The sequence below is a fragment of the Prinia subflava genome, chromosome 3, assembly GCF_021018805.1.
Source record: "Prinia subflava isolate CZ2003 ecotype Zambia chromosome 3, Cam_Psub_1.2, whole genome shotgun sequence".
Classification (NCBI taxonomy): domain Eukaryota; kingdom Metazoa; phylum Chordata; class Aves; order Passeriformes; family Cisticolidae; genus Prinia; species Prinia subflava.
Genome location: NC_086249.1, coordinates 80421164 through 80436478, shown reverse-complemented (window position 1 = coordinate 80436478; position 15315 = coordinate 80421164). Strand labels below are relative to the sequence as shown.

General features: G+C 44.5%; 1 protein-coding gene across 4 annotated transcripts in view; it reads right to left on the bottom strand.

Annotated features, from left to right (window-relative positions):
- LIMS1 (LIM zinc finger domain containing 1) overlaps positions 1-15315 on the bottom strand; it is a 73046-nt gene that overhangs the window by 34245 nt on the left and 23486 nt on the right. Inside the window, exon 1 of one of the 4 annotated variants that reach the window (XM_063392690.1) lies at positions 5390-5469. The exons of the other annotated variants lie outside the window; for them this stretch is intronic. The gene's annotated coding sequence lies outside the window, so the exon portion shown is untranslated. Of the gene's footprint in view, positions 1-5389; positions 5470-15315 lie in introns of those variants that run through there. 4 annotated transcript variants of the gene reach the window in all.

Sequence of the window (15315 nt, the reverse complement as noted above, 5' to 3'; positions counted from 1 at the left end):
GGGATCTATGCTGATATAGAAAACACTTTCTTGGAGGGCTTCAGAGCAAGCTAAAAGCTTTCCACAAGAAGAAATGGAAACTGGATTCATTTTCTGCCCTGTGGGATTGCCCATGAATCCTCACAAGAGACAAGGTTTCAAATCTGAATTTACCCAAACAGTCAAACTTCAAGTTCCTAGTATCAAATACAAGTTATAAGGGTGTTTTTTGCAGAGACGTTGTAGAACGCAAATGTTATTTCTCAACTCACTTAAATGCTTCCACAAAGCAACTCGGATAGACCTGGCTCTCCAAGAAGAGCTTCCCCAGCGAGTGCCTCCTGCTCCCCCCACCCTTTTTACCTTCTAGCCCCTATCTGATGTTTATAATTCCTTTCTTGAGAGATTACATTCTTCTCATGTGGGATGGGGCCACTTGGACTTTTCACATTCCATCAGAATTTTTGAGGACCAGCCAAGTTACCACAGCTTTTCTCATTACCAGAAATGCACAGCATTCTTGTATATCCTGTACTTTGAAGGTTTACTCTTCATTTTCCAGTGCTCTTCCCTCATGCAACTGACCGTCCTCCTGCCCCCAGAGAAAGCCAACATTGCTTCTGTGATGTGATGGATAACCATAGTGGTATGGGTCTTTCAGTAGAAAATATTTCCCCATGTCTGACCAGTACAAGGTGGAACTGAGACAGAAAGTATGCAGTCCTTCACTCATTACAAGCAGTAAATAACTCCTTATTATGTGGGACAAGGCTCATGGTCGAGTTTTCACTGCAGTCCTAAAGAGCATTTATCTTGATATTCCAGGCCTCCAGTGCTCTCCCTTAAATTTCTGTGAAAGTACTGCTGCTCTGGTGACTAGGTATTCAGCAGAATTTTCCAGTTTAAAAATCTTTTAAGACAGACAGATTATGCCTGGCTACTTTATACTACATTCAAAGGGATGTGAACAGCAATTCACGATGCTGGAAAACACGTAATTTAATTTAGGAATAACAATAAATGTCGAGTGCTTCAAATTCAGGACATTTCTTCATGAGTCTGTATTTACAAAGAATATGCACTAACTATAGAAACCAGAAAAGATTAAGTTTTAGGTCTCTTATTCCACACAGAAAAGTTGATGTGTGTCATCTTTTATTCCCTCTAGTGGCATGTTCTTGTTTCTTGGGGTTTTTTTTTTCAAATTTTGAAAAAACTACCAAATTTCAATTAAATTTAGTTGAAGATTTTCAAATTGATAAAAAAACCTGTTTTCATGGCAGCACAGTCAGTCAAAACAATAACCAGAAGAGTGTTCTAAGAACACTATAGGAACGCTTGTAGTGTGCTCACAGTTACAAGGTGGCTGCACGTTCAAAGGGAGCACATTCCTCCATCCCCTCATCGCTCACCCAGGTTATCAGTGGAATCAGTTTTTCCAGAGGAATGTGTACAAGAGTGACCATTTTCTACTATTTCTCACAAGACTTGGAAGAAATCACACTTTAAAGTGAAGGGAAAGGCTTATACATCAAGGACTCACTGCAAAAAATGAAGGAAGGTGGCAATAACCCTTCTGGCAGTTTTGCAAGGATCCCTGAAGCACCCAAATGATGTTCAGATGCCAACAAAGCTGCACACCTCTATGGAGCTGCAGAATGAGTCCCCACAGATGGGTGTGGGTGTCAAGGAATAGTGTACCACACTGTGGCTCTCTGCTGGGACAGGCAGTGAGAAAACGAAATGCACAGAGAGAGTACTGAGCACAAATGCTAATGACACACATCTTGAAACTAAAATTTCAAAGCTTCACAGAAGCCTAAACTGTTGATTCAAGGAGTTAAATAATTAATTACATGTTTCCTTCCTTGTCTAATGTCACTCCAACATCTGTTTTGATGTTTCTTCCCATGTTCCACCTAGTGATAAATCAATCCTGAAGCATGCAAATTTAATCTGCAGATTAGGCTAAGTACTGAGGTACTTGATCTATCTATATCCACACTACAAAGCAGAGTTTTGGATTTATGTCCATTCTCCAGCTGACCAAATGGGATTGTTGCAATTTAACAGTAGTTACTAGGTTTTGGGATTTGATGGGGCAAAGGGCAGGGTTTTTGTGGTGAGAACAGGGGTCCTTTCTCATCCTAGCAGTACCAAAGGCATCTCCAAGTCCATGGCTGGTGGCCCACAAGGTTTTGGTGAAGCACGGCAGCAGAGATCCCTGCTCTCATTCCACATATTCTATTCCAATAATAAAAAAAATATATAAGCAAACATGGGAAAATCATCTATCTGCCTGAATGTGCACAAGGTATTTTGCTTTCCTTCTCCAAGCTCTCTGCACATGCTGCTCCATGAATTCTTAAATTCATAAGAAAAAAAAAAAACAACAAACCCTGCAAAAAGCACACTTTTCTCCAGCATGGAGAAACTTTGGCTCAGTTTTACAATACCTCCCTCTACTGGGAAAATACTGCCTTGTTTCTCGCGCCAGTGTTTCCTCCTACAGCCAGAGGGAGGTATGGATTAACCCACACGTACTTGAGTAATTCAGACCGAGGCCAAGCTGAGAATAGAGATGAATGAGAGACAAGTGGGTGAAGATGCAGGTTGGCATTATGGCCAGAAATTTATGCTGTTAATCAGCAGATGATCCATGCATGAGTAGGTGTGCAAAGAAGAAAGTGTGACACAGCATGAATCAGTTCTGTCCTGCCATTTGTACATAAGCCTCTTTAAAAAAAAAGAGTGACTAACAAGCTGGCAAACAGTTGATGCCTTAAGATGGGTACAATTACTCATATGGACCCTGTATATGATGGGGTGACATCTTAAAAAAGAAAGGAACAAAACCCCACACCAAAATGATGAGGGGAAGGAGAGTTTAAAGCAAATAAAATCATAGTTTATAATACTTTTCTCAGCCTAAGGCATGCAGAAAAAAAAAACCCCACAAGTAATTCCCAACCTGCATTCCTAGATTCAGAACCTACCCTTCAGAGTAATTTTTACTGTCTTGGAATTAAAAGCCTCTTCCAGGTAGAGATTTTCAAAGCCAGTCAAAAATCCACCTTTAGCATTTAAGCACCTTGGTTATGTGATACATGAAGATCCTAAGGTGAAAAGTCTTATCTTTAAAAAAGTTTACTTCTACTTGCACTCTGCTACTGTAGATATCTCCAGAAGGTTTACTTCATTCTATTATGATGGGATAAATTGCCTCTAGAAATGAGGGAATAAGGACCAGGTGCCAGCTGACTTATTGGGTGATTAGAAGTTCCCCAGTAGATGCTACAAAAGACTGAAGAATACTGCAAGTTAGAAAAAAAAGGAAAAAAAAAAAAGAAGAAGAAGAAAAAAAAGCAGACCTAGAAAACAGGCAGCAAATTAAGGAAACAGAGAAAACAGGAAACTGCCCAGAGATCTGCAGCCCCGAAACCCCAAGGGTATGTCTCCCAAAAGCCAGCAAGCTCTTCCAGTGGTGCAGAAAAGCTGAGACATATCAGATGGGCAATTGCTGAACCCTGGGTTGGGTGAAGAGCTAGTGGGACTTCTCAAAACAGGTCCCAAACTGACTTTGCCCTTTCAGTGAAGGAACAGGACTATTAGGAAATCTTAATTTTTCTCCATGCATCACTCATCAGGGTTAAATAAATGCAAACAAAACTACAGCAGGCTATAAACTGCTTTCTCTACTGACTACCAGCAATTACTCTTCTGGACCCTACGTCTTCTGTCTTACAAATGCTTTTCAAATGACTAACACTCCATTATAAGTAGAGAAAGAAAAGTTTCTCATCCAGGTTTTGTGTCCTTTCGCTGAGATGAAATGCCAAGGAGAGAACACAGCATAGTCCTCTTGAGAAGGCTGGAACAGGTGCTGGTATCACTGACAATATGCTCATGGCTTGAAGGCACCACCACCTCGTGGCACACAAACAAATACAACCATGACAGCAGTAGCTGACACTATTTTACAGCCCCAGGGGCTGGTGTTTTAGAAGGACAATCCAACCCTGAGCTCCCAAGAGGGCACCAGAGCCTTTGAATGCTGCTGGTTGTATGGTGAGGGATGGTTAATTTAGCAGCCCAGAAGAAGCAATGATCCCGACTCTACACCTGTAAACACACCACTCAGTCACCTCACACAGTCTCTACTGCCCAAAAAACCAAGGCAGGGAAAACACACTACAGAGGAAAGGGGAGGAGGCAGTGAGGGCACAGAGAAAACAATTAAAACAGCACAGCTCAGACATGCTGAAAAGTGGTTCTATACTCTGACCAGCATTTCCAAAAAAGGCAGAAAATGGTGAGTCCCTAGAGATTATCACCTTCAAATGCTCAGAAACCTGTAGTATGATGGTTTACTGTATATAAAAATGAATATATTCTTTAAAACAAAATGCAGAAATTAGATCATGTGTCTACAAAGAATGAAGCTGAACACATGTAAAAACATTTAAAAATCACAGGCAAGGTGCAATTTTTAGCGACCCAAAAAAAAATCTTAATTTTAAGTATTTACACTTTGGTTTTGAAATTATTAAAACTTGTAATTCATACCCAAGCAGAAAAATCCATACTGGGAAAAAAAACACAGTGCAAAAGAAATGAAAGTAATTCTACCTGGACATTCAGGATGATGTAAAATGGAAAAGCCACCCCTCTCCTTCCCTTAATGCTGTAAAAATTACTTTAGAATTCAGCATAAAACATAAAAATATGATCTCATATGGATTTTTCATAATACTTTAAAGCACATGAAAAACATACTCAAGATTTTTAAATCAGAGTGAAAGCCTTAAACCAAAAATGCACAGCTGCCCTACTGTAAAAGCTTTGCTTCGCCTGGCAAAGTTACTGACTTCTGAATACAACCACACCAGAAGCAACACAATTTCTGTAACAGGCGGGACAGATCTTCTCCTTCCACTGGAGTTACAGTTTTGGGTTCAATTACTCTGTCGCAGCGTCCTCTTCCTCAGCCAGCAGAAAACCCATCAGCAATGGGGTATCTTCAAACTGACCATGAATTCTCTGTTCTGGGTGAGCACAAAACAATGTCCCCAAAAACACTCCCAGTGAGCAAAGGATAAAAAACTACTGGAAATACCAGAATACCTCTGTGCATTTCCAGAACAACAAAGGACTTTGCTAAAAGCTCTGTTACCATGCTGCTTGCTGTTAGTAGTAATAAAACCCAGCAAGTAAAACTATTATTTGTCCTCTTCTAAACTCTATTTATCACCATTCCCATGCATGACTCCTGCTCCTAGGAATTTCCCTGTGAATGACTAAAAGCCCATAGAATTCCTAGCCAGGCTGTGGGCTCAGAAGGCAGCACAAGGTGCACTCCAGCAGATGCCCCAGCCAGATCCTCAGCCCCAGTGACCAGGTGGACACTTACTGTCAGCCTGTAGCCTCGCTGGCAGCACGTTCACAATGAGCAGCCTTTCCCATATAATGCTTCACACCAAATGACCACTGTTTGCATGTTTTCCCTGTGGTTATTACTGGTAGTTGCGATAAAATTTAAAAAAATAGTAATTTAAGTGACTCACTAAACCACTTCCTTCTTTGACCCTGATGCTGTAAAGAAGAGGATAAATCTATCAAAATTCACAGTTCAGCTCCACAAATTGTGTCATGCAAATTCTCCATCTCAAAACCACCAAAGACAGAGAAGGAAGAAAACCTTCCACCTCATAGGAAAGGCTAAAACTTTCATTATATCATCAGTGTACGGTACAGAAGTACAACACCATAAGAACAGCAGGACAGCATTCCAGGTCCTTTTATGGGAAGAGCAACCCCTGGAATCACCGATGAGCAGCAAAGAGTCAAGCAGGGCCACTTTAACCTATCACAAGCATCTCTGTCAGTGCCATCCCGAGTGGGAAGACCGATCCCCCCATCTTCCCACCTGCTGAGAAAGAGGAATACCCTCTGATTTTCTACTTTTCTGAGATGACAGCAGATAGTGTCACACACTGCAAGGCTAGGGACATCTCTGACAACCTTGGCACAGGACAAGGACTAACTGGGGACAAAAAATAACCACCATCTCACAGAGCAGGTTAGGGTGGTCAGCCTGCCCAGACACACAAGAGCTGAGATATGTCTCTCTTGTATGGACAGAGATTCAAACTCAGTTTTCCTAAAGCAATCTGAATCCCTGGCATACCTCAAAGGCCTCAGGCAATCCTTTGCAGGTTAAAGCAGGAACACTCTTAAAATCAACGTTTCCCCACCAGTTGTTACAGAGATCTGTAAGAAACAGAGCCTGAACCTTGCTCACCATCAGTGACAAAGAAATGAGGCCACAACCTGGTCTCTGCAGGGGACATGCAGGACATGCTGCAAGCAGAATTTGTCCCCATCTCTGTTTATACTGCAGTATGGCTTCAGGCTTCGGTCCCCTGACTGCCAGTGTGCCCTCTCGAATGGTCAGTCAGAAAAGTTTCCTTACCACCTGCTTTCACCATACACACAAAATAATGCTATGCCATACCAACAGAGCCTCATTTTCCTTTTCCTTCATCATGTCTCTACATCCTGTTTCTTGCTCCTATCTTCAGGCCACTTAACATTATCACTAACCCTTTTCTTTGGACAAATTAAAAATGTAAGTTATCTTTCCAAGCTGCTGTTTCCCATACTGTCACATAGTGTTTCCTCATTTGAACTTCTTATCTCTTCCTGCAAAGACCCTTCAAGTACAAAAGCGGCAGTAAAGTTTCATTGAACTTATCACTGGACAATTACCCTCCCAGGCAAAAGAATGCACCACAGCTTTGTCTCCCAAAATAATGTGGCAAACATCAAGGTAACAGCATTTTGTTTTTGAGGATGAAGAAAATCACAGCAAACCAGTTGTACAAAATGAGAGGCCTTGGTTGCTACTGCAATTCACATTATTTAATATATTGTTCATGTGCCAGCAGTTCCGCTTTTATAAAAAGGCAAGGACAGTTTGTTGATTCATGATAACTGTAAAAGCTGCAACACTCCATGGTTAATGTGAATAAGCATCCATTAAAAGGGAACTAGGAAAACAAGCATTAACTCTTCAATTAACATTTTAAAGCATGTTTGAGCAATTCATTAACCAGTTGGCCATGTTTTTCAGTTTTGTTCATATCACAATAGTTGGCTCTCTTTTATCACCAACTTGTTTTCCAAAAGAGCTGTGCTAAAAGAAAACTTGTGAACAAAATTCTGGCCAAAGAGAGCAGAACACGACCAGCCCCAGGGGGACTATGCTCATGGGCATGGACAGATCATTGCAGTCTGTGGCTGCCGAGACCAGGCCTGATGGGCAGTGCAGGGCAGAGTCACACAGACAGCTCTAGACAAAGTCACACGGTGCCGCCAAGCCCATCAGCTGCTCCTGGCACCAGGGCTTCCTGCAAAAGGGGGCAGCAGATGTGGCTCTGCAGTCATCATGAAGCTCCTGAGGTAACAGAGTGGGGGCTGGACCTGCACTAGGCATAGAATTAGACCAAAAAGTTAGTCTACAAGCAGAAGCTAACTAGGGAAGGGAACCACTGGTTTATATCCGCATTTCCACAGATGCAGAGTATTTTTCTTTGCTCCTCTAGCAGGCTAACATGAACTGGAACTGCAGAACACAGGTAGCGCCAAATCTCCAGAGCTGCTCCAGGATGCTCAATACTGCAGCTTCTGGACAATTCAGTGTCCTCTCTGCTTCAGGCAACAAGAGCCACCCTCTGCAAAGAGACCTCTGAGGTGCCTGCACTGCCAGGAGCTGGTGGAGAAGCCAGACAGTCACACCCTGCAGCTGGCTGCCTCATCACCCCCTGAAATCACCATCTGCGGGGCAAAACAAGCAGAAGGAAACACGTACTCATGCCTCAGCTGTTCCAGTTTGCCGAGGGTGTATACAAGAGAAGGCTGAACTGACCTAGGAGCTCACCACCAAGTTCCTTTTTTCTCCTTCTGACGCTCTTCCTTCCCCGTCCCCACACACTCCTCCCTCCCTCACCTTCACCCAGCTGCAAGCAGCTTTAGCCCATGTCCTCCTCTCTCTCCAGCCACCAAAATGGGAGAAGACTGGGTTTGGGGGGGTGGGTTAGTGAACGCAGCTGCTGTAGGGCAGAGGACCAGCTGGTGCCATACACAGCATAAGGGATGAAGACGCAGGCAGTATCCCTCCAGCTCAGCAGAAGATGTTCATCATGTTCCCGGACCCTCGGCTGCAGCCGCGGGGCGGCCCGGCCCTGCCCGGCCCGGCCCAGCCGCGCTCGCTCCGGCAGGCGGAGCCCGAGGGCCGCGGCCGGGCCCCAGCAGCCGCCTCTCCGCACGTCCCCGTCCCCAAGGGCTGCCTCCCCTGCCCGCAGCGCCCGCCCCACATCGCCAGGCTGGAGGACCGAAGCCTGCTCAAAAAACGCGGAGGGGGAAAGCCCCGAACGCCCCTGGGGCTCCCCTTGCAGTCCCTGCTGTCAGTGTCATCACAGCTGCCGCTCAAAGCAGAGACCACGCCACCAAATGCTAACAGCAAATACTATATAAATTTCGAGCTGGACCTCCAAGCCAGACTGGCTCAAGCTCAGGTAAAAAGTCACAATTGCAGCCGTTCAAATAAGAATTTTTTCTCTACTACTAATTTCCACTACCACTAACGGTGATGAAATGCTAGAACAGGTTGCCCATGGAGCTGGTAGGTGCCCCGACCCTGGAAAGATTTGAGGTCAGACTGAATGGGGCTCTGAGCAACCTGATGGAGTTGAAGATGTCCCTGCTCATTGCAGGGACATTGGACTAGATGGCCTCTGAATGTCCCTTCCACCTCAAATTCTATGATTCTATGAAATGGCACCAATTCAAATAGTTGCTCTCAACTGACAAGAGGACAGACAACCATTTGTCTTCTCTTGAACTCACTGCAATATTTGAACACAACTTTTTCAAAAGGGTTACTGCTACACCTGAGCCAGGCCTGGAGCAATGCCCTAGGATGAGCCACACTGCTCAGCTGAGGGCCTCTTGCTAGGAGGTGATGGCAAACACCAGCTTCACTGCTAGACCCATTCTCCTTGCCGTGTGTCCTCTCCTGGGCCCAGTGGCAGTGGCAGAGCTGACTGGAGCACGGGCAGACTGCAGGGACCCAAGTGCCAGCCACGAGCAGATGGCACACCTGGCACTGCGGGACTGGAGCTGCAGCAGCTGATCAGAGGAAGTACTTGATGATGGGAGCTTTTGTTGTCAAAAGCTTCCACTCCCCTAAAATGCTTATGAGTAACAGCAGAAAGGCTTGACCTTTCCACAAGAGTACTGCTGTTAAGAAGTAAGAGAGCATCCCTCCCATTCTGCCCAGCCTCTTCCTCCCCAGTGCCCATGACAGGGGAAGACACACAGGATGGCTGCATAATGCCCAGCACAACCGGATGGTTCCCTGCAGCTGATGTGCAGGGAGATGCACACATCCCATTGAATGGATAGCACAGCCATGGGCCAAACTGACACAGTCAGTGTATGTCAGGGCATAAGTCCCATTTCAGGATCTCTGACTACAACTACCTATGTCGCTGTACCTGTCTCCTTTCTGACACAAGAGCATACTGGAGGAGGAGATGCTGCTTTAGGGAAAAAGGTGTTTTTAATTCCTTGGTAGGGCTATCATATCCCTTCTATTTCACTTACAGAGACTGCAGATGTACTAAAATACCATCAAGATATATTTGCCATCGATGGATACAATCCTGTTCCTAGGCTTCAGTAAAGAAGCACGCACCAGCCAGTACATTTCCAGTCTTCTTCAAGTGCTTTGTTGCTTTAACAAGGCCTCTCTGTTATCCTCCTCTGGCAGGATGACTCTCAGGCTTTTTCAGCAATAAATACAGAGTCTCTTCAAAATAATCTAGGTCAATCTTTCTGTGCATATTAAATGCACAGCCTTTCCAAAATAAGATCTGTTTTTCTCTGCAGACACATCATAAAACATGATAAGGCATTTTAATGATCTTCCAAATGGCCCAGCACATAGTCATTTGAATTCTCTTATGTGAGCACCACTCTTTTAATTTCTTTTCATGAAATTTCAACTTCTTGATTGTGGAGCCTCTTTTCAGACTGCCAAAATCATTTTTAATTCATCTCCTGTATCCCTAAAGGTTTCTCCAAGTCAATGGCATCCAACTTCCTAAGCCAACTTTCAGCAACAGTATCCAATTCACTGATCAAGTTATTAAATGCAAGTGCTAAAGGACAGAATTCCTGCCAGGTACAATTAGGCAGGCCCTGTTTAGGGGGGTCCTGTTGGTGGCTCTGTGTCAAAACATCAATTCCTGTCCAAATGCTCCTTTTCACACAGCTGTACACCTCCCTTCTGGCAATTTCACCTAGACTGTTATTTCCAAACCACAATATGCTTCTCTTGAAACCAAGCACTGAGTCCAAACTATTATGCCTTGCAAGGGGATGATGAAGGAACAGGACGAGGTACCAGGAGCAGATGTGAAGGGTCCACAACAAGAATAGCGGCAAGAGCAGACCAGTGGATACACAGAAGAGAATTTGCAAGTCTTGTGCTCCAACAAAGTCAATCACCATTACTCAAATTCTAAAGCCTCTTTCTCTTGTTTCCCTAAGGAATTTCGTGCGAGACAGCATTAGTAGATACACCTAATTTATTTCCTCCTTTCTGTTTATAAGGCATGCTCATCTGCCAGACCTGGAAAACTGGCTGCTTTGAAACCATCTGTTCCTAGAAATCCATGTAGCTCTTTTAATGTTGTATTATTCAGTAAGTGCTTATATATTGACTGTTAGTTGCACTCATGACTTGCTAGGGTTCAAAGCTAGTTCAAAGCTAGGCTGACTGAGCTTTCATTCTCCAGCAGCCTGTTTTTGCCACCAATTCTCAAATATAAATACTGTGGTCAATCTTCTGGATGTCTTCTGGGGCCTCTTACATGAGCTCTGAAAAAACATCTCTAACAGGCCTAACAGCAGTCTCTGAATCATCCAGTACTACTGCTGGCACAATGTACACAGTATTAAGCCAAAATATTAGAGAAATTGTATCACACTGTGTTTGACATTAATGTTGTGAAAAGCTTTCTTCCTCACCATTACTAATGAATATTATTATCTTTAAGGATTAAACAGGAACAGTGGCAGCCAAGGGAAAATAAACAACATGCAACCAGGAAGGTTATGCCTGTGAAATAGTACAAAAGGACCAAAAAGACAAATCTCTTGTAAGAAATTCTTTACACATTTCAGCCTGGATCTGGCTCCATTCAGCTCCAGGGTTTCATTAATGTTCTCCCTTTTCCCTGGGGTAATGTGAAAGAGGAAATGAGATAACGCCCAATCCATCCTTGTTGCAGAGCTCCAGCCCTTTGAACAGCTCTCAGCAGTCACACTGACTAACACCATCGGTAGCTGCTTTCCTCCCAAACTCGCTGGCAGGGGCCCAGGGATCTCGCCTCCCAGGCGTGCTGCCACCAACTCGAGGCCAGCTGGTCACCAGGGCCACCCTGCTTCCCTTCTGTCACACCTCCCTTTGCTACTCACTGTTTCACCCATCAGGAGTCAGCAATGTAAACTACTCCTTTCCCCCTTTCCTCCCAATGATACCAAGGAACTTGTGCTTGGCACTGTCTCACAGGGCATTGCAAGGGCTTGCCCCACTCCCCAGCCTTCACAAAACGCAGGCAGTGGCTTGGCTTGTGAAGGAAGCCCTGCATCCACAGCACCAGCAGACGTTAACTTCGTCCTTGAACCTCAGAGCCAGCTCAGGATTCTCTGGATGAAGGATCACCCAAGGTAATGTCTGTCCGGACTCGCCCACCTGGCCAGGGCTGGACCACAGGGCAGAAGAGAGAGTTGGGGCATAAATGCCTGCCCCAACCTGAGTGAAAATGCACTGCAAAGACTGGATTTCATTCAAGCGTGGTTTGTTTAATGCTCAGATGAAGAAGCTGCACAGAATTATGTTATCTGTGGCAATCCCCCATGCAGCTATGAACTTCTGGATTACTGATCAATTGTAGCACAAAAAAAAAGTTCATAAATAAGTTTTACATTTAAGAACACTATTAGAGGAATAAATGCAGGCATCAGCAGAGGGAAAAACAAGTTATTACATACCAGACCAGTGAAGATGAGCTCAGTGAAACAACTTAATTGTTTGGCGGGGAAAATACAGTGAGTCACCTTTTAAAATTTCAAGCCTTCTCTGTACAATCTCTCACAAGGCTCCACAGTACTTTATAGACTCAGAAAGAGTCTCTCCAGTTCAAAAACCCCACCTATGAGTAAGTGTTTTGATTACTGGACTTCCTTTACAGTATTAGCTGGGTCCCAGTTTGAAGAAATATGTGTTCCAACATGAAACTGCCTTTAAGTTTTTTGCTACATACTGGTTGGCCTATTTGCATATTTCACAAGAAACAGATATTATTATCACCTTTGTGTGGCACTGAACTTCTGTGCTCACCATTTGCCTTCCCACCTCACCCACCACGCTGCTCTCTTCTCCTGCCCTTCCCCCACCCTATTTTCGGAGACAGAGAAAATGAACAGCATAAGGACTTGTATAAGAATTCTACTCCAAGCAGAAGGATTTTATAAACCACTAGAAATGTACGCAATGTTTCTTTCTGAAGTGAAGGAGAGTTTCCGTGACGGTAGAACCGGCGACAAAGTATCTCTATAAGCAATGAGCAGGGGTAACACGTGGTTTATTGTGAAGGCCTTGCTTGCAGCTGCTGGGCACAGCCAAAGCAGGCCAGGAGAGCAGGAACAGCGAACCGAGCCAAGAGAGAGAGAGAGCCCCGAATCCCGTACATTAAATATCTTTCTAAGTTGAAGAGTATGAGTTGGACCAACCAATCTAATACAAGATGACAACATATACAGCCAATAGAAATGTCCCACCACCCAAGGCAAGCAGAAGGGGATTGTTTAATCAAACGATCTGTCCCTCAGCTTAGCAGAAGTATATTGTTTAATCAAGGGAGCTGGCCCTCAGCTTAGCACATCGTTATTCACTAGCTGATGGCCCTGCACCCCACACCCTAAATCTCAAAGCATGCTTTCATTTCTATCTCGCTTGTTGAACTCAGACTCCCAGAATCTAAACCACTATATTTGTAAGGTCTTTCTACTTCATCCTTCCCAACATCTCCCCCGTTCTGATGAACAATTAAAATACTAGAAACTGCTTTACTCATAATTTTCTGTACACACTGAAGTATGCAGGGAACTGCTACTAAAACTACAACTATTACTATTAAAATGAACAGGCCTATTTTACAAAGTTCTTTTAGCCAAGGTGCAAAGCTCCAACTATCAAACAAACAATTTAGCTATTGTCTTTTAAAAGTGTTGTTGATTTGGAGGTTGCCAAAGTTCGCCAGGATCTTGGTGGTAGTAGGTCTGGGTCAGTACTTGGGATCTGACTGGTAATGTAGCGGAGTGTTGTGGAGTCGGGGCATTCATAAATTTTGCCTCGGGTGCTTGGGATGCCACTATTTGTTTCGTCACGTGATGGCATTGCGCGCTCGGTTTGGAGTTTTTTGGAGAGTGGGTTTGCCTTGTGTCACGTTTAGCTCGACATTGCCAGGCATGATGTTTCCCTTTCTTGCAGGCATGGCAGCGATGCGGTGCTTGTGCACCCCTTTTAATTTCTGGGCAATTCCTCACAATATGACCAGGTTTTTTACAAAAGTAGCAAGGTGCTGAGGTTACAGAAGTTTGCATAACAGCCATGGTGTTGTTTTGTTGCTGGGAGTTCAGGTGCAAAGCAGCTAGAATTTCAGTCAGTTTTTGGTCTCGTGCTTCTGCTTGTGTTGCCTGAGCCGTAAGAGCTCGTTCAATTTTTTCTCCTAAAGTCTTTCCAAGTTCATTTGCTTGGATAGCTGCCACTTGCTGTGGACTTCCAATTTTGTTGCAGGCTTCAATCATTTCAGGTACTGTGGGTCTTTGTTTTCCTAGGGCTTTGATTACTCTTTTACATTCAGCATTGGCATTATTTTCAATAATGTCTCTTATCATAATTGGGCGAGCTATATCATCGCCACATTGCCTTTCTGCTGCTTGTATCACTCGGTCTGCAAATGCAGTAAATGGTTCAGACAGCTCTTGACTGATCAGATTGTAGGCTTTTTCAAAACTTCCTGCAGGCTGAATCTGCAAAAAGGCTCTACGAGCCATTTTTTTAATGTCATCAAATACTATTCTGGGTAGGTTCACTTGATCTTCATTCCGATCATCAGGATGTTCACCAGTCAACTTAGATATGGTAAGGGTGCGAAGGGTTGCATCAGTGCTTTGCCTGTAAGTGGTCAAAACTCCTGTAAGCATTCTTCTCCATATGTGTTCCCACAGCATATATTGTGAATCTGTGAGAATTACACTGGCAAGATTTTTACAGTCATTTGGTGTCAGCGTGTGTTCTTCTATCATACTTTTAAGCAATTGTTTAAAATAGGGTGAGCAAATGCCACTGTCTTTCACTGCTTTTCGTAGTTCTTTTATTTCATGAGGTGGGATAGCTGTCCATGTTCTTGGACCTTCGGCTTGCTGGCTGAATAGCACAGGCATAGCTAGAGGATTCAGACTTTCCTCTTTGCAAATCAAGCGTTTGACTTCATGCCAGTCTGTGAACTGGGAATTGTCGAAGCACTTCTGGGGGTTTTGTACTTTTGGGATTGATGTTAGTGAATAATCAGGGTTTAATGTCTCATTTTGGGTTGAGAAGTCTGTCCCAAACACAGGGACAGGGGGGCCTGTAGAGCTGTTTGGGAACAGACTTAGTTGTTTTTCAGGGTTCTCTTGTATTTGAATCAAAGGGTTGTCATTTGCAGGGACAAAATAGTTCTCTGTCTGTCCTGTATTCATTGAAGCAGCTGTTGTATTCCACTCTCCCCCTTTTCGTTGCACAGTTTGTGTGTTTGGCTGGGACTGTATGGACGAGCTGTGATACAATGAAGTCTCATTTGGTGCTAGGGGTGCGGAGGGCGGGAACGCAGCTGGGTGACTGAGGAGATTCGGTGGCTGGGGTAGGGCAGCAGGCATCGGAGGCAGAGGAGCTGACAGCGAAGGCACATCAGCTGTTAGCTGGGCAGGGTCGTGCGCTGGTGAGGGGTCTCTCAAAGATGTGGCTGTGCCTGGGACGGCGGCGTATGGCAGAGGGGGTGGCGCAGAAGGATGCATCCAAGGTGGTGCAGGAATCGGCTGTAGTGGTGTTGTCTGTGGACTCGGCGGTGGCGGCGGAGGGATGTTTGGGGGCTGCAGATGCGTGGGTGCCGTGTGCTGGTGCCGTGGTGGTGGCGTGGCGGGCCGAGCTGCGGGAGGGATTAT